We start from the raw sequence: 24,051 nt of genomic DNA on the forward strand, positions 1-24,051 counted from the left end.
TACATGTACATCACATCTACCTTAGGCTGTATAATATTTTCGCGGTTTACAAACTCGTCATCGTTCCTAATATTTGAACTTCTTGAAAAACAAATGTAGTAGTACAATTTATTATGGTGTCATGCACATACTCGAGCAAACAGCATCCCACAGTCATTTATACTTTCCAAGTTTGCGGCGATCAAGAATAGTACTACAGAGGAGAGACTACAAGAAATGGGTCAATATCGCTACAAAGTGAAATATGTTTACGTCAAAACGATTTTCACAATAGTTGCAGTGTGAGCATTTAAATATTGAAAAGGTTAGTAAGGCATGCAAGATTGGTACATACGACCTACAGTTACATCTCAAACAATGCTCATAGTATAGTATTAATATTATAGGTCTTGCAAAAAGCGTATGTGCTAAAGCTTTGCAAAAATTTCCAAACAAGACATTCTTCTACAGGCTATTGTGAGCAATGTAGGTGCACCTACATACCAGATGGCCAAACATCTAACGGCAGTAGCAAAACGCTAAGTTAGTAAGTGCTAGCAACACTTAAGGAACTCTGTACATTTCATTCAACAGCTGCAAGAACTACACTATCGTAACCAGGACCCTATGGCGAGTTTTCATATGATCTCCATCTTCACCGATTTCTGATTTCTTCAAGCTGATCAGGCACAAATTCGCTGTCGCGTCTACATTCTTTTTCGTCAATGGTGAATATTACGAATAAAACGGATGGCGTCGTGATAAGGTGCCTTCTGTCACCGACTGTGCCAAACTTAATCATGGAGAATTTCGAAGGCAAAACTCTGAAGCTCACATGATTTTTCAGATATGTTGATGGCATATTCGTGGTGCAGTCACACAGTTGTGAAAGGGTTCAGGAGTTTTTTTAACATTTGAACTCTATGCACCTCAACAGTAAATTCATTACTGAGATGGAAGAGAATGGCGAACTCCCTATTTTCTACGTCCAAGTCAAGCGCAAAGCAGACGTCACAATAGGACACAGTACGACCAGGAAAGCCACCCATACTGATTTGTGTGCCCGCTCTTACAGCTGCTATCATTCTTCACAGCGTGAGGATGTCCTACATCCTCTGGTCCACAGAGACGTTGTAATATCGGTTATATAAGTCCTACCAAGGGAGCTTAACCACCTTAATGACGTATTCAAGCAGAACGGATGTTGTGGGACACAAATCCGACGTGCTTTAAGCAAATACACTGAAGAAGCAAAGAAACTGGTCCACATGCCTAATATAGTGTAGGGCCCCGCGAGCACGCGGAAGTGCCGCAACACGACGTGGCATGGACTCGACTAATGTCTGAGCTACTGCTGGAGGGAACTGACACCATGAACCCTGGAGGGTTGTCCATAAATCCGTAAGAGTACGAGGGGGTGGAGATCTCTTCTGAACAGCGCGTTGCAAGGTATCCCACATATGCTCAATAATTTTCATGTCTGGGGAGTTTGGTGGCTAGCGGAAGTGTTTAAACTCAGAAGGGTGTTCCTGGCACCATTCTGTTGCAATTCGGGACGTGTGGGGTGTCGCATCGTCTTGCTGGAATTACCCAAGTCCGTCGGAATGCACAATCGACATGAATGGATGCAGGTGATCAGACAGGATGCTTACGTACGTGTCACATGTCAGAGTCATATCTAGACGTATGAGGGGTCACTCCAACACCACATGCCTCACACCATTACAGAGCCTCCACCAATTTGAAACGACAAGCAGGGTCCATGAATTCATGAGGTTGTCTCCATGCCCCTACACGTCCATCCACTAGATACAATTTGAAACGAGACTCGTCCGACCAGGCGACATATTTCGAGTCATCAACAGTCCAATGTCGGTGTTGATGGGAGCAGGCGAAGCATTGTGTCGTTCTGTCATGAAGGGTACACGAGTGGGTCTTCGGCTCCGAAAGCCCATATGTATGATGTTTCGTTGGACGGTTCGCACGCTGACACTTGTTGATGACCCAGCATTGAAATCTGCAGAAATTTGCGGAAGGGTTACACTTCTGCCACGTTGAACTATTGGTCCCGTTCTTGGAGGATCTTTTTCCGGCCGCAGCGACGTTGATGTTTCACAAGATTCCTGATATTCACGGTACACTCTTGAAATGGTCGTACGGAAAAATCTGCACTTTATCGCTACCTCGGAGATGCTGTGTCCCATCGCTCGTGCGCCGACCATAACATCATGTTCAAATTCACTTGAATCTTGATAACCTGCCATTGTAGCAGCAGTAACCGATCTAACAGCTGCGCGAGACACTTGTTGTCTTATATAGGCGTTGCCGACTGCTGCCTCTGTATTTCAATACGCATGCCTATACCAATTTCTTTGGCACTTTAGCTCAGAACATGACAAGCAAGATAAGAGTATAGCACACCTGCTGTACGCTGCAAAGTACAGAACACAATTGGGAGAATCTTGGTTCGAGGTAAAGTTACTTTTTCGTCCACCTCCGAAAACACATCCACTGTTAGGTGTGATGAAAGATTGCTTGGGGCTCTGTAAACCTGGTATTCACTGTGTCCCACGCAAATCCGGCAAGACGTTCTTCGGGCATACAGTACGGTCAATCTAGAAAAGGTGGCAGAGGCACTCAAACAACCAACAGATTCTGCAGTTACAGGACACTGCTTATGAACAAATGGATGTGTTAAGCTAGGTATAGTAACCGGAATCTGACACGAGCAGGGGACACTGGCCAGCTGGCCAAGGGCGTCGACAGGGGGTCGCCGAAAACCACGGTAGGATGACAACACTGATGGACAGACAACAGGGCAGAATGACAAGTCTGGAGAGTGAACCAAATTGAGAGCCTAGACGTAGTAATATCAGGAACCAAAGACCTATGAGCGCAACGAGCAAAACTAGAGCTCAGTTTCCAGAATGAGATTTTCACTCTGCAGCGGAGTGTGCACTGATATGAAACTTCCTGGCAGATAAAACTGTGTGCCCGACCGAGGCTCGAACTCGGGATCTTTGCTTTTCGCGGGCAAGTGCTCTACCATCTGAGCTAACGAAGCACGACTCACGCCCGGTCCTCACAGCTCTACTTCTGCCAGTATCTCGTCTCCTATCTTCCAAACTTTACAGAAGCTCTGCAGAGCGAAAATCTCATTCTGGAAACATCTCCCAGGCTGTGGCTAAGCCATGTCTCCGCAGTATCCTTTCTTTCAGGAGTGCTAGTTCTACCAGGTTCGCAGGAGAGCTTCTGTAAAGTTTGGAAGGTAGGAGACTAGATACTGGCAGAAGTAGAGCTGTGAGGACCGGGCGTGAGTCGTGCTTCGGTAGCTCAGATGGTAGAGCACTTGCCCGCGAAAGCCAAAGGTCCCGAGTTCGAGTCTCGGTCGGGCACACAGTTTTAATCTGCCAGGACGTTTCATATCAGCGCACACTCCGTTGCAGAGTGAAAATATCATTCTGGAAACATCCCCCAGGCTGTGGCTAAGCCATGTCTCCGCTATATCCTTTCTTTCAGGAGTGCTAGTTCTGTTAGATTCGCAGGAGAGCTTCTGTAAGTTTGGAAGGTAGGAGACGAGATACTGGCAGAAGTAAAGCTGTGAGTACCGGGCGTGAGTCGTGCTTCGGTAGCTCAGATGGTAGAGCAGTTGCCCGCGAAAGGCAAAGGTTCAAATGGTTCAAATGGCTCTGAGCACTATGGGACTTAACATCTTAGGTCATCAGTCCCCTAGAACTTAGAACTACTTAAACCTAACTAACCTAAGGACATCACACACATCCATGCCCGAGGCAGGATTCGAACCTGCGACCGTAGCAGTCCCACGGTTCCGGACTGCAGCGACTAGAACCGCAAGACCACCGCGGCCGGCAAAGGCAAAGGTCCCGAGTTCGAGTCTCGGTCGTTCACACAGTTTTAATGTGCCAGGAAGTTTCATAGAGCTCAGTTGTAACACGACAGAGGTCCGGACCCCTGTGCTGGTGGCTTTACTGTATGGGAGCGGAGACGGTGGGGTGTGTGTGTGTGTGAGGGGATAGTTGGGCGGGGGGAGTGGCGCTGAGGCGGCGACAGCAGCGCACGCGAATTTTAGGAGCGCCGCCTAGATCCTTGGTGTTCGGGCGGGCTTTCAAGCTCGTCATGCCTGAATGCCAAAACAGACTTCGTTGTTCAGGCTCTTGAAATACGCCGCAGACGGCCTGATTTACAGAGAGACTACACTCTCAGCAAAATGTGGGACTCAGACTCACAGGTATCACCTGAAGATGACGGCAAGGTATGCTGTCGAAATACTGTTTCATAAAAGACTGCACCCAACTGGAAACTAGAGAGCAATGCAAACTGAATTTCGCATGTTTAACGTTATCGGGACCCTTGCTGACTACAACATATAATTTAATTGTGCTGCAGGTTGGTCGTAATGTTTGAATAATCTACTAGCAATTGATGTGAGTCATATATGACGGTTATCGTGTTATTTGCCTTTCTTTCTTATAAAACAGTGGGACTTGGGCTCTTTCCGGAACGTACTGTATTTATTCCGTTACTGTTCTTGTGCTTCCACTACGACGGCGCCGTAAAACACCGACATCACTAGACGGAACGTATATCGGAAGTCGGACTTAGAAACCCCGGGGCTACACTTCGAGGAGTTGACGGCGTATTTACACAAAACTGAGCCGTCCGTGAAAAGCGGAGCACATGCGGGTAGCTCCTGCTCGAAATGTCGCCAACTGTCGCTTTAAAAAAGCTTCCCAGGAAAACGGGGAGCCGAGCCGTATCTCCGGTACTTGCCGAATCATTGGCGCTCTTTGCGCGGCGGTTGCGGCGTGAAGAGGGCAGCAGAGGATGCTCTCCTTCCTGAAGAGGCGCACCAGGCCGAAACGCGCTGCAAACTCAGTGCTTTTGACACAATTTCACACAAACGGCTTCTAATTATATATCGTATCTACAGACTATCGTCCCAGCTGTACGACTACATTCGTGATGTCCCGTTAGAAAGGTCACAGTCCGTAGTAATCGACCGTGAAACTGAAGTTACTCTGCCAGACACAAGAAGTGAAGCACCGAGAACACATCGTCGGATATCAATGTAAGTGCAGTAAGGGCAGTTCAATAAGTAATGCAACACATTTTTTTTCTCGGCCAATTTTGGTTGAAAGAACCGGAAATTTCTTGTGGAATATTTTCAAACATTCCCGCTTCGACTCGTATAGTTTCATTGACTTCCGACAGGTGGCAGCGCTGTACGGAGCTGTTAAAATGGCGTCTGTAACGGATGTGCATTGCAAACAACGGGCAGTGATCGAGTTTCTTTTGGCGGAAAACCAGGGCATCTCAGATATTCATAAGCGCTTGCAGAATGTCTACGGTGATCTGGCAGTGGACAAAAGCACGGTGAGTCGTTGGGCAAAGCGTGTGTCATCATCGCCGCAAGGTCAAGCAAGACTGTCTGATCTCCCGCGTGCGGGCCGGCCGTGCACAGCTGTGACTCCTGCAATGGCGGAGCGTGCGAACACACTCGTTCGAGATGATCGACGGATCACCATCAAACAAGTCAGTGCTCAACTTGATATCTCTGTTGGTAGTGCTGTCACAATTGTTCACCAGTTGGGATATTCGAAGGTTTGTTCCCGCTGGGTCCCTCGTTGTCTAACCGAACACCATAAAGAGCAAAGGAGAACCATCTGTGCGGAATTGCTTGCTCGTCATGTGGCTGAGCGTGACAATTTCTTGTCAAAGATTGTTACAGGCGATGAAACATGGGTTCATCACTTCCCACCTGAAACAAAACGGCAATCAATGGAGTGGCGCCACACCCACTCCCCAACCAAGAAAAAGTTTAAAGCCATACCCTCAGCCGGTAAAGTCATGGTTACAGTCTTCTGGGACGCTGGAGGGGTTATTCTGTTCGATGTCCTTCCCCATGGTCAAACGATCAACTCTGAAGTGTATTGTGCTACTCTTCAGAAATTGAAGAAACGACTTCAGCGTGTTCGTAGGCACAAAAATCTGAACGAACTTCTCCTTCTTCATGACAACGCAAGACCTCACACAAGTCTTCGCACCCGAGAGGAGCTCACAAAACTTCAGTGGACTGTTCTTCCTCATGCACCCTACAGCCCCGATCTCGCTCCGTCGGATTTCCATGTGTTTGGCCCAATGAAGGACGCAATCCGTGGGAGGCACTACGCGGATGATGAAGAAGTTATTGATGCAGTACGACGTTGGCTCCGACATCGACCAGTGGAATGGTACCGTGCAGGCATACAGGCCCTCATTTCAAGGTGGCGTAAGGCCGTAGCATTGAATGGAGATTACGTTGAAAAATAGTGTTGTGTAGCTAAAAGATTGGGGAATAACCTGGTGTATTTCAATGCTGAATAAAACAACCCCTGTTTCAGAAAAAAAAGTGTTGCATTACTTATTGAACTGCCCTCGTACATACACATCACCAACGGGTAAGTAAATGACTCGAGTTACAGTTCTTTGTGACAAATAGGTTGCGCTACTGTCGCTCGTGTTTAGCGTTGTAACCAGGCCTGGTGCGGTATATAAGGGGAGCAAACAGCGTCAGGTTTTGAGTGGTCTCTCTGAAGGACCGAGCCATGTTGCAAACTGGTACGAGAGAGCGTTGTCAGCATCTGCCAAAGTTTGAATGTGGGGTCATTTTACTGTCTGGTCGAATCGTGCAACTAGATTAGTGGGGCATTCGGATGTGATGTTAACACCCGCAGTCTAGGGATAGTGTCTTTGATTAGTAATCAAAACGTCGTCGGTGCCGAGTACAAAAGCCGACAGTGCTTAAATTTTGATTAATAATCAGCATTGTCTGCTGAAGACTTCCGGCATAAGAACACACCCTCATTCTGCCAACGGGTTTGTCAAGGAGGGCGGAGGAGCGGACAGAGCTTCAGGGCACTCTCCTGTCCTAGGGGTGGGAAATTGCCCCTAAAGGCGGAAGAATCAGCAATGATCAACGACATGAGGATGCAGAAGGCAGTGGAAACCACTGAAACAAAGACACATAACTGCCATCCACAGGACATGTGGCCTGTAACTCAAAAAGTGTCATGATGATCTCCCCATTGCCAAAAGATTCCAGAGTAGTCCCCCATTCGGATCTCCAGGAGAGGACTGCCAAGGGGGATGCGACGATGAGAAAAAAAGTTGAATAACCACCGAAAGAATAACGTTCTACGAGCTTGAAGGTGGTAGAGAAACTAGAAAATCTGAAAAGCGAAATGCACAGGCTCAATCTAGATGTACTAGCGGTCAGTGAAGTGAAATGCAAAGAAGACAAGGATATCTGGTCAGATGAGTATAGGATAATATCAACAGCAGCAGAAAATGACATAACGGCAGTAGGATTCGTTACGAATAAGAAAGTAGAGCAGATAGCGTGTTACTTTGAACAGTTCAGTGATAGGGTTGTTCTTACCAGAATCGACAGTAAACCAGCATTGACAACGATAGTTTAGGCATACATGCCGACGACGCTAGCTGAAGATGAAGTGATAGAGAATATATATATGACTATGTTGAAAGGGTAATGCAGTACGTAAAGGGAGATGAAAATCTAATAGTCATGGGGGACTCGAATTCAGTTGTAGGTGAAGGAGCAGAAAAAACGGTTACAGGAGAATGTCAGCTTGGGGCAAGGGATGAGAGAGGAGAAAGACTAATTGAGTCCTGTAGCATATTTCAGCTAGTAATAGCGAATACTATGCTGACGAATCATAAGAGGAGGAGGTATACTTGAAAAAAACCGGTTGATAAGGGATGATTTCAGTTACATTACATCACGGTTAGGCACAGATTCAAAAAACAGATCCTGGATTGTAAGGCGTACGCAGGAGTAGATAGAGACTCAGGTCACAATGTAGTAGTGATGAAGTGTAGGCTGAAGTTTAAGAGATTAGTCAGGAAGAATAAATACACAAAGAAATGGCATACAGAAGTAGTAAGAAATGACGAGACACGTTTGAAGTTCTCTAAGGCTATAGATAGAGCAATAAGGAATAGCTCAGGGGGTAGCAGAGTTGAAGAGGAATGGATACCTCTAAAAAAGGCAATCACAGAAATTGGGAAGAAAAACATAGATACAAAGAAAGTATCTGTGAAGAAACCGTGGTAACAGTAGAAGTGCCGGGCGGTGTGGCCGAGTGGTTCTAGGCGCTTCAGTCCGGAACCGCGCTGCTGCAACGGTCGCAGGTTCGAATCCTGCCTCGGGCATGGATGTGTGTGATGTCCTTAGGTTAGTTAGGTTTAAGTAGTTCTAAATCTAGGGGACTGATGACCTCAGATGTCAAGTCCCGCAGTGCTCAGAACCATTTGAACAGTAGAAGTAATTCAGTTGCTCGATGACAAAAGGAACTACGAAAATGTTCAGGGACATTCAGGACTACAGAAATACAAGTCGTAGAGGAATGAAATAAACCGGAAGTGCAAGGAAGCTAACACGAAATGGCTGCATGAAAAATGCGAAGAACTTGAAAAAGAAATGACTGTCGGAAGGAGTGACTCAGCATACAGGAAGTCAAAAGAACGTTCGGTGAAATTAAAAGCAAGGATGGAAAGAGTGCAACGGGAATTCCACTGTTGAATGCAGAGGAGAGAGCGGATAGGTGGAAGGAATACATTGAAAGCCTCTATGAGGAGGAAGATTTGTCTGATGTGATGGAAGCAGAAATAGGAGTCGATTTAGATGAGATACGGGATCCATGATTAAAATCAGAATTTGTAAGAGGTCAATTTGACTTTCGGAAAAATATTATCCAGACTCCTCTGAAGACTGGAAGAGGTGACAAGTACAAGAATTATTGCACTATCAGCTTAATAGATCATGCATCCAAGCTGCTGACAAGAATAATACACAGAAGAATGGAAATGAAAACTGGGGATGTGTTGGATGACGATCAGTTGGGCTTTAGGAAAAGTAAATGTCCCAGAGAGGCAGTTTTGATATTACGGATGATAATGGAAGTGACACTAAAGAAAAATCAAGACATGTCCATAGGATTTGTTAACCTCGAAAAAGCGTTCGACAATGTCAAATGGTGGAAGATGTTCGAAATTCTGAAAAAGGTAGAGGTAAACTATGGGAAAAGACGGGTAATATATAATATGTACAAGAACCAAGAGGAAATAATAAGAGTGGAAGACCAAGAACGAAGTGCTCGGATTAAAAAGTATGTAAGAGAGGGGTGTAGTCTTTCGCCCCTAATGTTCAATCTGTACATCGAAGAAGCAATGACGGAAATAAAAGAAATGCAACTGTATGGATGGGATATTTACCAGACAGGATTGACGGAAAACAGCGAAAAAGTTCAAAGAAAGGCGGCTCGCTTTGCTGACGACGTCTTCAGTCTTGAGACTTGATTGGTTCATCTCTGCACGCTAGTCTATTCTGTGCAAGCTTTTTCCTCTCCCAATGACTACTGCGGGCTACGTCCATTTGAACGTGCTTACGGTATACATCCCTTGGCCTCCACCTACAATTTTTACCTTCCGCACTTCCCCCCGTTATCAGTTTCACTTTTTCATGATGCTTCAGGAAGTGTCCTATCAATCGATTCTTCCTTTTACTCAATTTGTGCAGTAAATTTCTGAATAATTTGCTTTATCTTATGACATATTCTTTCAATCTCGTCATCATCTGCTGACTTTGTTGGCATATTCACTTTTACTACTGTGGCGGGTGTTACCTTCGAATCTATCCTGATGTGGCGTTTGCTCTGTTATTCAGTGGTTTGGTATTTAACTAATTTGTAACTGGAAATGATAATCTTATTTTATTACATTGAGTAATTACTAAATAATTTTTCTCCCGGCTAAAGAAAGTTAACGTCGTGTTAAAGTGTTGTCTGTAAGTTGTCTAAGTGTCACTAAATCACAGTTCATACAACAGATTCATTACAACTATTGATTAAGATGGAAGCAGTTATCTTCAGCAAAATGATAATTAAAACCACCGAATATCAGCCGCGCACGACACTGACGTATGTTACCTGAAACAATATTCTTCGCAACTCGTGCGTAATTAATTTCGGCTCCATACACCAGCTAGAAAAGTTTCTTATAAGGATCGTGCTATGAGCACTGTTTTTAAAGAACCAATCTGATTCGAATCATTTTCATTAAAATGAGTTCGGGACCACCGGTGCACATTTATTTTTACACATTTGTATTACCTTCGGCATTTATTCTGCAGAGTTGCGTAATTTAAATTTGAATTTGCCGCTGAGATAATTGTTAAGATGGCGACAGACAATTGATAGACTTTCTATTGTTAGAGCAAATAAGTAAATATTTAAAATGCTTATTAAACTCTATAAGATCTACTTTCGTATTGTGCACTATTTAGACTTCATCAAGCAAACAATTGATTTGTTTCTAAGGAAAACACAGACAAAAACGCGATACAAATCGCTATCATCAATGGCTGCGCTCCTTGCAGCGGAAAGAAATAATTAACACAGATAATGCTTACTGAGAGAGGAATTAAAGTTACAAACAATTATTCACTCATATTTATAATAATAATGAACTCTATTTTCAAGTAATAATTAACAAATATTTACAATTTCTTAACAGACCTCAGTTTGATATGCGTCCGCAACCTACAAAAGCCAACCAACAAAAGATAAAAACGAAGGAAGACAAACGCAGATCATAAAAATTATTTACAATTATCATTGTCTTTGTATGATACACATCGATATGTCCAATTACATCATAGAATATTATATAAATAATTAATATTTATCATCATTTTCATTCGTTTTCACTGTTTTTTCATACGTCGAATGGATAATGTTTATAACTGTTAGAGGCATAATTTCCTCTCGTCGCACTGTAGCCAAAATTTATCTCGTGGATGTTACACTGACTACAATAATGCATTAAACATGCTGTTCATAACAGGTCACCAGCACTCCAGTTTCCTTATTCATAATAAAGCCTACACATGCAATGCCCCTATTTCATTTATTGTTGATAATGCTGTACTGATCTGACCGGAAGTACTGTTCTTCCTGCCACCACACTTCACTAATTGTCGCTATATCTAACTTTAGCTTATCCATTCTTATCCATTCCACTTTTTGTAATCTATCCATTGATTGGCGTATCGAACCTCCCATGTATTTCATCGTAATTTAACAATACAGTAGACAGTAGTGTACATACGATGTACATCCTTAACCAAATGTGGTGTTATTAAAATATCGTAAGCACAGCGATAAAAAAGTCCCTAGCAGTATTATCTTGGGCTGGCAGTTATGTATGCTGAAGTATTTACTGTGGTTATGGAGGGCGGTACATTTCAACTGGGTGCTTAGTTCATTATGCTGTGGAAAAATCAGACACTTACGTAAACTGTATTTTTCAGCTTCTTCGACTAGAAAGAATGGGCAGGGGTGGAGTTCGTGCAAGCAAGACACAACAAGAGCACTTGCCCGCGAAAGGCAAAGGTCCCGAGTTCGAGTCTCGGTCGGGCACACAGTTTTAATCTGCCAGGAAGTTTCAAGACACAACAATGTTTGCTGGTGTGTGAGAACTGTATTGGACTTAGAATAAAATACTTTTCAGGAAAATAAAAAAAAATTTTTTGTTCTTTGTTTTGGTGAATTGTTAATGATTCGCGTGACACGAAAATGGCTGTACAGGAAGCTAAAGTTGATTCAGACATGAATGGACAAGGGGGAGGGTACAACGACGACGTGGACGTGTCGTTTGACCAACCTACAAGCAGTGTGGGAAGAGGGGGGGGGGGGGGGGGAGGGAAGCGAAAATACCAGGTTTGGTGGAAATAATGAGAATACAGTATTCACAGAAACATTTTCGATAACTGAATATAAAATTGGAACCAAAATGAACCGTTATCACATAAAACTGAACTATGGAAATACAGAGCAATAACCAGTTTTCGAAACTGAAGGCACAAGAATTTTTGCAATTTTCAAAACTTAGCGAAATTTAAAACAGGAAACAGTCAGCGTATTTTTGAATTCAAGGCAGATTGTACTGAATTTAAAAGAGTGTTAAAAACAGCTTTAAAAATGTGGGACCTTGTATCGATGAAGCAATAAATTGGCGACATCATTATGAGGAAACTGAAGTTTTTTTGTTGATGGAGACTACTCTGATGAGAAAATAAAATATATCCTTGTTTTAAAAGATGAAATTTTTGTTAAAAGAGAGCGAAAACATATATGATGTTGAAAGGTAGGCAGAAACAGATGAGCTACCTTTTGTTTATCTCCAATGTGATGTTTTATGTGAAAATATTAAATCAGAGAAAAAATTTCATTGGTTTTATCACTATATTTATTACCAACATTTAATTTATTTTAACAAAACGGGTTTGAAATGGCGTAAAATGGGAACAAAGAGGGTGTATTTTAATTTATGTAAATAAAGCATCTATTTGCCTGTAAAGATGTTTGCTAATGAAAAAGACGTTAATTTTATAAATGTGACTCAAATTTTTAACGTAAATTTAGCAGGTAACTAGTAATGAAAACGGTTATTTTGTTGAAAGATTTGTAAATATAGAAATTTTGTGGTGGGAAAATCAGAGTAATACAGTTGGTCGAATGTCGACTTTAAAGACAATCTTATAAAGCATAATTTTGTTACGAAATATTGGAAAGAAACACCATATCAATGTCAATCATATATTATTATCAGAGTTCGTACAGTATTATGTCAAATGGTAAATTTTGTGACAGGTGAAAGCTAGAAATAGAACAAGATGCTGCAGGAAAAAGTGAACTGGTGAACCGTTGAATAAACTATCGTGTATGACTCCGAAAGAGGGTTTACATTTTTTGTGAATCATGTGCTTGTCGAACTTAGGGCTCCAAACCATGTCCAACAAATAGTGATTGACAAGGTAGGGCGCAAATGCTAGTCTGAGATGAAGAGTTTGGCACCAGAGAGGAAGTCGTGGCAACCGCCATGACAGAAGATGAGTCAGAAGATTGATGGGAAAAGAAATCCCAACAAAACATATGTGCACATAACGCAGAGTCAGATTATTTTCCAACAATCGTGATAGTATACTTGTATGGGTAAAGTGGCTGTAGTAAAGTTGTTGAGTACTTACACATTGTAAAGTACTTCAACTGCACGGTTGTTTGATATGGGAATCAGAGTTTGACAATTTTTACATATAGGTTAACATTTAGGTAAGTACGCCTTTCAAATTTCTATGAACAGGCGTTTGCAGATTTCAGTTACAATTAGTAGTTTAAGTATTCTGATATGTTCATTGAGAAATGTTCTTGGTGTTATAAAAAAACCTATATATAGTCATTTAGCGTGGCTTGATGCCCCATTGTGTAGGTGCCAGATTAGAAATTGTAAAGTACACGGTTAGATTCCCAGTCGCTCCTAGGATTTCTCTGTCACTTGTCGTTTCTTTCCAGTCTGAAAGTAATTTTTTAGTGTGAAACATGCACCGCGCCTTAGAATCCATATTAAACTATAGATCCCCCCTATCACGGCTCGGTAACTCAATTCAGACGTCATACGACCTGCAGTAGGTCCAGTCATAGTAAAGCACTAAGGTATTCGTACCAACTTTGGGGCTGGGTACGGATTTTCTGGATTATAATGATTCACGTTTATTTTAATGAAGGAGCACACGTCCTATGTGAATCACGTGAGACAAATTAGTCTGCTTAAATCTGCTGTCCTCTTCCATACTGAACACATTTCGCATCAGTAAAACTTGTTACTTGCACATATTTTTATTTCATGTGTACACATTACTTTTATTTTGTCATTTATATACCGTTTTTGGGTCATCAGTCTTCAAAATAGTTTGACGCGCTCCACGACGACTTCTTCGTCTCTGCCAACCTCTTGTTCATAGAGCAACAACACTCACACTGAACATCACTGAACATTCTTCATCATTATTTGCTGGGTTATTTCTTTCCTCCCCTCTAATGCAAAAAAATTACACATTAATTACTCATCATATGAGTAAGCTTAATTTTTATTGTCCTCTTGTAACACTTTAGCTCAGACGCCTTGATCCTCTTTTACCATTTTCTCACTGTCGATGATTCATTTGCTTGCAACGCTGTGCTCCAGTCGAACATTCTCAAACATTTTCTTTCCCACATTAAGGCTTCTGTTTGATATTATTAGATTAAATTTAGCGAGAAATGCCCTATTTGCCTACATCCTCCTTGCCTCGTCTGTCATGTGGTAGCCTGCTTCCAAAGCAGCACAATTGCTTTACTTCATCTATTACGTTGTTCCCAATTTTGATGTTAAGTCTACCTCTAATCTCGTTTCTGCCGCTCCTCATTACTTTCGTCTTCTTTCTGTTAATTCTCAGTCTAGATTATGAGTCTACGCAATTTTTTTATTCCATTTAATAGTTCTTGCAATTCTTCCTCACATTCGTTGAGCACAGAAATGTGATCAACGAACCTCATCGTTTCGCTCTTCCACTCCTAAACCTTTTCTTGTTTTCACCGTTACTTCTTCCTATATAGGACGAACGGTGGGGAAGAAATACACTCCTGGAAATTGAAATAAGAACACCGTGAATTCATTGTCCCAGGAAGGGGAAACTTTATTGACACATTCCTGGGGTCAGATACATCACATGATCACACTGACAGAACCACAGGCACATAGACACAGGCAACAGAGCATGCACAATGTCGGCACTAGTACAGTGTATATCCACCTTTCGCAGCAATGCAGGCTGCTATTCTCCCATGGAGACGATCGTAGAGATGCTGGATGTAGTCCTGTGGAACGGCTTGCCATGCCATTTCCACCTGGCGCCTCAGTTGGACCAGCGTTCGTGCTGGACGTGCAGACCGCGTGAGACGACGCTTCATCCAGTCCCAAACATGCTCAATGGGGGACAGATCCGGAGATCTTGCTGGCCAGGGTAGTTGACTTACACCTTCTAGAGCACGTTGGGTGGCACGGGATACATGCGGACGTGCATTGTCCTGTTGGAACAGCAAGTTCCCTTGCCGGTCTAGGAATGGTAGAACGATGGGTTCGATGACGGTTTGGATGTACCGTGCACTATTCAGTGTCCCCTCGACGATCACCAGTGGTGTACGGCCAGTGTAGGAGATCGCTCCCCACACCATGATGCCGGGTGTTGGCCCTGTGTGCCTCGGTCGTATGCAGTCCTGATTGTGGCGCTCACCTGCACGGCGCCAAACACGCATACGACCATCATTGGCACCAAGGCAGAAACGACTCTCATCGCTGAAGACGACACGTCTCCATTCGTCCCTCCATTCACGTCTGTCGCGACACCACTGGAGGCGGGCTGCACGATGTTGGGGCGTGAGCGGAAGACGGCCTAACGGTGTGCGGGACCGTAGCCCAGCTTCATGGAGACGGTTGCGAATGGTCCTCGCCGATACCCCAGGACCAACAGTGTCCCTAATTTGCTGGGAAGTGGCGGTGCGGTCCCCTACGGCACTGCGTAGGATCCGACGGTCTTGGCGTGCATCCGTGCGTCGCTGCGGTCCGGTCCCAGGTCGACGGGCACGTGCACCTTCCGCCGACCACTGGCGACAACGTCGATGTACTGTGGAGACCTCACGCCCCACGTGTTGAGCAATTCGGCGGTACGTCCACCCGGCCTCCCGCATGCCCACTATACGCCCTCGCTCAAAGTCCGTCAACTGCACATACGGTTCACGTCCACGCTGTCGCGGCATGCTACCAGTGTTAAAGACTGCGATGGAGCTCCGTATGCCACGGCAAACTGGCTGACATTGACGGCGGCGGTGCACAAATGCTGCGCAGCTAGCGCCATTCGACGGCCAACACCGCGGTTCCTGGTGTGTCCGCTGTGCCGTGCGTGTGATCATTGCTTTTACAGCCCTCTCGCAATGTCCGGAGCAAGTATGGTGGGTCTGACACACCGGTGTCAATGTGTTCTTTTTTTCCATTTCCAGGAGTGTACATTACAAGTTATTTGAGTAAAAATGAATTTCTAATACATCACGTTTTTAAATCGGACTAAAATAATTTCTTCTAACCCAGCACTGATTCCTAACCCCATACAGATGGTTTTGAAAATTTATGACTGGATTTTTGATATCTATGAAATCTCCTGTAAAAACGAAAAATGTCGGACGCATGCAGTACATAATAGTAAGGAGGTAACTACTCATGGGTCAGTTAGGTAGGTTGGTTGATTTGGGGGAGGGGACGAAACAGCGAGGTCATCGGTCCCATCGGATTACTGAAGAATGGGGAAGGAAGTCTGCCGCGTCCTTTGAAAGGAACCATCCCGGCATTTGCCTGAAGTGATTTAGGGAAATCACGGGAAATCTTAATCAGCATCGCCGGACGCGGGTTTCAACCGTGGTCCTCGAGAATGCGAGTCCAGTGTGCCAACCATTGCGCCACCTCGCTAGTTCGTTCAAAATGGTTCAAATGGCTCTAAGCACTATGGGACTTAACATCTGAGGTCATCAGTCCCCTAGACTTAGAACTACTTAAACCTAACTAACCTAAAGACATCACACACATCCATGCCCGAGGCAGGATTCGAACCTGCGACCGCAGCAGCAGCGCGGTTCCGGACTGAAGTGACTAGAACCGCTCGACCACAGCGGCCGGCCGCTCGTTCGCAGGAAGTAATGTAATAGTAAGGACATGAGCTGCTCTTGAATTAGTTACCCATTGAATGAGACCCACGTTTTTCGTTTTAAATCATACAAGGATTTTCATAGCAACTACAAAACCACGATTAAAAATTTCCAGTAGTATTTGTAAGGGGTATATATTAAGAACTCGTTGTTAAATAATAATTTTTTTTTTTTTTTTTAGTCTTGCATGTGTGAAATGTTTCAATCGATTTCATACATTTGATGTGATTACAACCGGGACATGTGGTAAATTTCAGAATTACTAGAGTTTCTGTTTACCTGATTCAACCAATATGTTACTCCCTCCTATGCAAATCTCACGAAAAGACCACAAAGGTAAAAATTAGAGAAATTCGAGCTCACATGGAGGCTAACAAGCAATCGTTCTTCTCGCGAACAATTTGCGACTGGTACAGGTAGGTGGGAAGTGGCAAGGATACACGAAGTACTCACCGCCACACATCAGAAAAGAAAATCGTCCAGTTCTGAGCTATGTTTAAAATTTCGAGTCTCTATCTCAACGGAAAGTTAGTTTAAAATGAATTACAAAATTTGTACTGCACAGACAGGCGGACAAGAAAGCGATATCTATCTCTTCTTCCCCCAACTCTCTGCTCATGCTCAGTTATGTCCGTTCGCTCGCATACTGCCTGGAACGCATTCTGATACTACCTGCACGATATGCCCGTCCTGCAATGCAGCCGAGATGTCAGGCATTAGCAACCTTTTTAATCTGTGCCTCTACCCCTACTGAACAGATTGACAAGAAAAGACGCTAATATTGTATTTCCATCCAGTTCTGTACTACCTTTAAAACTTCAAGTTCGTAACTCATCAGAAATTCAGTTTAAAATCAGTTGCCAAATTCGTACCAAACAGACAGACAGACAAGGAAGCGACCATATAAAAATCTGGTAAAAAGTTTTCATGTGTCAATATCAGTGTTGTTATAATTGAGAATTGTCCGCCCCCGATAGCTGGGTGGGCGCCGGCACGGTAGCTCAGCGTGTTTGGTCAGAGGGCTGCATGCTCTCTAAAATAAAAAAACCTGAGTCAAGGAATCAACGATCAATTTGAACGGATGTCTTGTGACGTCCGCCGAGACCAAACGCGACAGACTATATCGAACAAAATGAAAAAAAAAAAAAAAGTGCTCAGCGCGACAGAATGTCAATCCTAAGGACACGGATTCGATTCCCGGCTGGGTCGGAGATTTTCTCCGCTCAGGGACTGGGTGTTGTGTTGTCCTAACCATCATCATTCCATCCCCATCGACGCGCAAGTCGCCGAAGTGGCGTCAAATCGAAAGACTTGCACCCGGTAAACGGTCTACCCGACGGGAGGCTCTAGTCACACGACATTTATTTTATTGAAAATTACATTAGAATTTATTCGAGCAATACCAAGATGTACATATAAAAATGAAACTGATAAAATAGTGTGGGTTGGTCACCTCTGTGCTACTGTTACTAGTCCATCTTGTGTTCTTCTTGTTATGGTTCCCTTAATACACTCCCAATAGTTTCAAAACGCACAATTTCGTGGAGTTTGTGCGAGAACTTCTTTTGCGAGAGCTAAGAAAACAAATGTGTGTGAAAGTAAGTATTTTTAGAAACATATTCAGCCACATACACTACTGGCCATTAAAATTGCTGTGGTGTCACCGCCAGACACAACACTTGCTAGGTGGTAGCCTTTAAATCGGCCGCGGTCCGTTAGTATACGTCGGACCCGCGTGTCGTCACTATCAGTGATTGCAGACCGAGCGTCGCCACACGGCAGGTCTAGAGAGACTTCCTAGCACAACCCAGTTGTACAACCGACTTTGCTACCGATGGTTCACTGACAAAATATGCTCTCATTTGCCGAGACGATAGTTTAGCATAGCCATCAGCTACGTCATTTGCTACGACCTAGCAAGGCGCCATTATCAGTTACTATTGATATTGTGAATCATGTACCGTCAAGACCGACGGTCTTCATTAACGGATTAAAGTTAAGTATTCCACCAGCTACGTCCGTTTTTCTAAATTCTAATTTCCTTGTCCTGTTCCAGACCTCACGCCAGACTGCGTGAGCTAAAACGCGTGCCTTTCGGCCTCCTCTAGTAACGCGGTGTTGGCTCTCCTGCCAACCAAAACAATTGCTACACCACGAAGATGACGTGCTACAGACGCGAAATCTAACCGACAGGAAGGAGATGCTGTAATATGCAAATGATTAGCTTTTCAGAGCATTCACACAAGGTTGGCGCCGGTGGCGACACCTACAACGTGCTGACATGAGGAAAGTTTCCAATCGATTTCTCATACACAAACAGCAGTTGACCGGCGTTGCCTGGTGAAACGTTGTTGTGATGCCTCGTGTAAGGAGAAGAAATGCGTACCATCACGTTTCCCACTTTGATAAACGTTGGATTGTGGCCTATCGCAATTGCGGTTTATCGTATCGCGACATTCCTGCTCGCGTTGGTCGAGATCCAATGACTGTTAGCAGAATATGGAATCGGTGGGCTCAGGAGGGTAATACGGAACGCCGTGCTGGATCCCAACGGCCTCGTATCACTAGCAGTCGAGATGACAGGCATCTTATCCGCATGGCTGTAACGGATCGTGCAGCCACGTCTCGATCCCTGAGTCAACAGATGGGGACGTTTTCAAGACAACAACCATCTGAACGAACAGTTAGACGACGTTTGCAGCAGCATGGACTATCAGCTCGGAGATCATGGCTGCGGTTACCCTTGACGCTGCACCACAGACAGGAGCGCTTGGGATGGTGTACTCAACGACGAACCTGGGTGCATGAATGGCAAAACGTCATTTTTTTCGGATGAATCTCGGTTCTGTTTACAGCATCATGATGGTCGCATCCGTGTTTGGCGACATCGCGGTGAACGCACATTGGAAGCGTGTATTCGTCATCGTCATACTGGTGTATCACCCGGCGTGATGGTATGGGGTGCCATTGGTTACACGTCTCGATCACCTCTTGTTCGCATTCGGGGCACTTTGAACAGTGGACGTTACATTTCAGATGTGCTACGACCCGTGGCTCTACCCTTCATTCGATCCCTGCGAATCCCTACATTTCAGCAGGATAATGCACGACCGCATGTTGCAGGTGCTGTACGGGCCTTTCTGGATACAGAAAATGTTCGGCTGCTGCCCTGGCCAGCACATTCTCCAGATTTCTCACCAATTGAAAACGTGTGGTCAATGGTAGCCGAGCAACTGGCACGTCACAATACGTCAGCCATTACTCTTGATGAACTGTGGTACCGTGTTGAAGTTGCATGGACAGCTGTACCTGTACACGCCATCCAAGCTCTGTTTGACTCCATGCCCAGGCGTATCAAGGCCGATATTACGGCCAGAGATGGTTGTTCTGGGTACTGATTTCTCAGGATCTATGCACCCAAATTGCGTGAAAATGTAATCACATGTCAGTTCTAGTAGAATATATTTGTCCAATGAATACCCGTTTATCATCTGCATTTCTTGTGGGTGTAGCAATTTTAATGGCCAGTAGTGTATTTAAAAAATAATACCAATAAAGAAACTTGCAGTGGTATCTTGTTCGGGTTAGAATATTCATTACGTAGATTAAACATAAAAAGTGCCTCGAGGAAGAAAAGAATTCGCGAATGTGCGACTTAGTCAAGCAGCTTAATGTGCAACCGCCCCCTGTATTTATTTAATAATTATTCTCGTAGCTAGCAGACTAATGAGAGAAAAGGGCTGGCAACCATATCCAGACACGTAGGCGGTTAATGAATTCTACCATACACTAGGAGCTGAAGTTCTTCAACCGCTGCTCAATCAGTGGGGGCAGCGGCAGCTTCCTGCAAAGCGGCCCGTCTCGTAGGCGGGCGGCGCACTGCACACCACTAAGCTGCACCAGTCTCGGATAGAGCTCCTATGTAACAGGATGAATCGTCCGCCATGTTTTCCCCATCTCTGAGGATTGGGAAATGTTTACATTGAGGGTGGTTAACTTATTAATGCAACTTTTTGCGGTATTTCTTATATCAGTAATCATTGTTTATAGGGGTATTTGGAATACCCTTTTCATTTAACAGAAAGATCGAAATGTACGAGGGTAAGTCAATTACTATTCGCAAAGTAAACTCATGCTCATAAATTAAGGATAATGCTGATACATGGTGAAACAACGTTCTGGTGGGCGGTTTGCGGGTTTAAATCACCCTGGGGTATGGTCATGCGGTGCATTTCATCTGCGGTCGTCGTACGGTGGCGCTTGCAGCAGTCCACATACACAGAGGTGTGTTGGTGCATGTCAGAGTATGGTGCAGCGAGTAAGTGTGCAGGCGTTTTCAGACGTGCTAATGGTGACTGTGTGTTGAAAATGGCTCAAATAACACATACTGACGACGTTATGAGGGGTAGAATACTAGGGCAACAGGAGGCTGGTCAAACACAGCAGGTCGTAACACGGGCTCTCCGTGTGCCACAAAGTGTGATCTCAAGATTTTGTCAATAATTCCAGCAGACAGGAAACATGTACAGGCGCTACAGTACGGGACGTCCACAGTGTGCAACACGACAAGAAGACCGATATCTCACCATCAGTGACAGCAGACGGCCACGGAGTACTGCAGGTAGCCTTGCTAGGGACCTTACCGCAGCCACTGGAACAGTTGTCTCCAGACACACAGTCTACAGACGACTGAACAGACACGGTATATTCGCCCAGAGACCTGCACGGTGCATTACACTGACCCCTGGTAACAGGAGAGCCCGTATAGCCTGGTGCCAAGAACACAGTACATGGTCACTGGTACAGTGTTCCCAGGTTATGTTCACAGACAAGTCCAGCTATAGTCTGAACAGTGATTCTCGCCGGGTTTTCATCTGGCGTGAACCAGGAACCAGGTACCAACCCCTTATGTCCTTGAAAGGGACCTGTATGGAGGTCGTGGTTTGATGGTGTGGGGTGGGATTATGATTGGGGCACATACACTCCTGCATGTCTTTGACAGAGGAACTGTAACAGGTCAGGTGTATCGGGACGTCATTTTGTACCAGTATGTCCGCCTTTTACGGCGTGCAGTGGGTCCCACCTTCTTCCTAATGGATCATAACGCACGGCGAGAACGCTACCACACGACCACCAGCTGCGGACATGTGGAGTAGTACCTTGAAACAGAAAATATCAGGCGAATGGAGTGGCCTGCCTGTTCTCCAGACCTAAACCCCATCGAGCAAGTCTGGGATGTTCTCGGTCGATGTATCGCTGCTCGTCTTCAAACCCCTACCACATTTCAGGAGCTCCGGCAGACACTAGTGCAAGAATGGGAAGCTATACCCCAGCAGCAGCTCGACCACTTGATCCGGTGTATGCCAACCCGTTGTGCGGCCTGTGTACGTGTGCATGGTGATCATATCCCATATTGATGTCGGGGTACATTCAGAGGAAACAGTGGCATTATGTAGCACATGTGTTTCGGCACGGTTTTCTCAACTTATCACCTGAAACGCGTATGTATTTAGTACAGCGATGGCGAGGCATGACAGAATCTCTGACCAGAGAGTTATTTATCGTTGCTAGTCTGCGCTTGACCGCGCGAGAGTTCAGTTGCATGTAGGGAGTCGGCAGGGGAAGTTGCGGTCGAGTTGTGAGAGAGTTCAGTTGTACGTAGCGAGTCGCGAGAGCATGTAGTAGCGCGCGAGAGACAGTCGGAGTTGTGTGTGAGGAGTCGGCGGGCGTCGACATGGGGCTCTGGTCAAGATTCAGGACGAGGTATATTTTTTAAATAAGGTAATGAAGCAGCATTGCGCTCATCTGATAATGTAATGCATCTTAAGTGTAATTAATTTGTTCAAGAATCGCCCCAATAATAATTTTGTTTTCAAACCAAGCATTTAAACAAAACAAACATTTTATTGAAAGAAAATTTCCCATGCATTTCCTTAAAGAAAAAATTTACTTAAGTTCAAAGAATTTTTTGCGATGCATTTCCTCCAAGCTATGGCGAAAAATAAGAGCAGATGCAAGAGGTAAGAACAGCGCCTAAGATCGACATTTCGGTCTATTTGCGTTTTCATTGTCACTGAGATTTCATTTTTATTGAATTGACTTTCATTTTTGTGGGGAGCTTACACATGGCTCAGATTGCTATTTCTCATTTAATTGTCATTGTCAATAAATTATTTTATTTGCTGGGAGGTTACACTAGTCTCATTTAATTGTCATTGTCAATAAATTATTTTATTTGCTGGGAGGTTACACTAGGTTCTATTCTCATTAACATTTAAATATTGTCTTTCGAAATTTTTGTGGGGAGGTTACACTTAGCTCTATGTCCATTAGCATTAGAATAAGAATACTTTTCGAAATTTTGTGGGGAGGTTACACTTGGCGACATCCAGTCCAGGATCGTATTTCTTTGGGAATCTTCTAAGAAACAGTCAGATATCTGCTCTTATTTGCTTAAATATAATTAGCATTTGGCGCAACGCTTTTACTAATTTTGTGACTTTCTTTCCTCAGATCATCGACAGTTCTTTGCTGTGTTGTATTTGTGTTTGTTGCTTTTTGCATTGTGCTTATTTCATGTGTGAACAATTGTGACTATAGTAAAAATGCCGCGAAAGACTGTGAATAGTGTATCGCGAAGTATTATGAATGAAATTACCGACTTAAACAACGTGACCGATAGTAATTGTGACACGCAGTGGAATGATGACAATCCTGCGTTCACTGACAATCAATGCGTTCCAACCACTAATGACGAGTTTTATCTTAATGATGAACAAATGAACTCAATTGTCTCCTCTGTTAATTTGACGACAATTGATGACGCGGGGAGCTCTATTGCAATGAGCGCTGCCCAGCTTAACAAACCCGGTTTGGAAAATTCAAATAACGTACAGACAAATTTCTCTAATGAAAATGGACAGTGTACTGAAAGTACGACGGATCCATTTAATTCCGAAATAGTGACCGACAGTGTACATTCGACTGGCAAACCTTTTTGTAAATTACAGAATGGCCAAATGTTCGCACAAAACGCGACAATTGCAGATACGCAATCAAACAGCACAGAGAATAGGAATGCTGATTTGGGGTCGGATCCAATTATGGCATTGTTGCTACAAATGACTAAACAGTTTAATGAAAAATTAGACAATCTTAATGAAAAACAAGACAAACAGAGTGAAAAATTAGACAACAATGACGAAAATCTCAAACAACTTAGTGAACAGGTCAAACAACAGAACGAAAAACAAGATAAGCTAAATGAAAAATTAGACAACAATCCTAGGCAGCTTAGTGAACAAATTAGAGCCGTTGCCGCGCAGTGTCATGACACTGAGGAACAGTTACACGAGGAAATTGAGGCTTGTTCAAAGATAAATAGCGAAGAAATTAGATCTGTTGCTCAAGAATTAAGGGA

Source organism: Schistocerca serialis, chromosome 8 (assembly GCF_023864345.2).
Source record: "Schistocerca serialis cubense isolate TAMUIC-IGC-003099 chromosome 8, iqSchSeri2.2, whole genome shotgun sequence".
NCBI lineage: Eukaryota > Metazoa > Arthropoda > Insecta > Orthoptera > Acrididae > Schistocerca > Schistocerca serialis.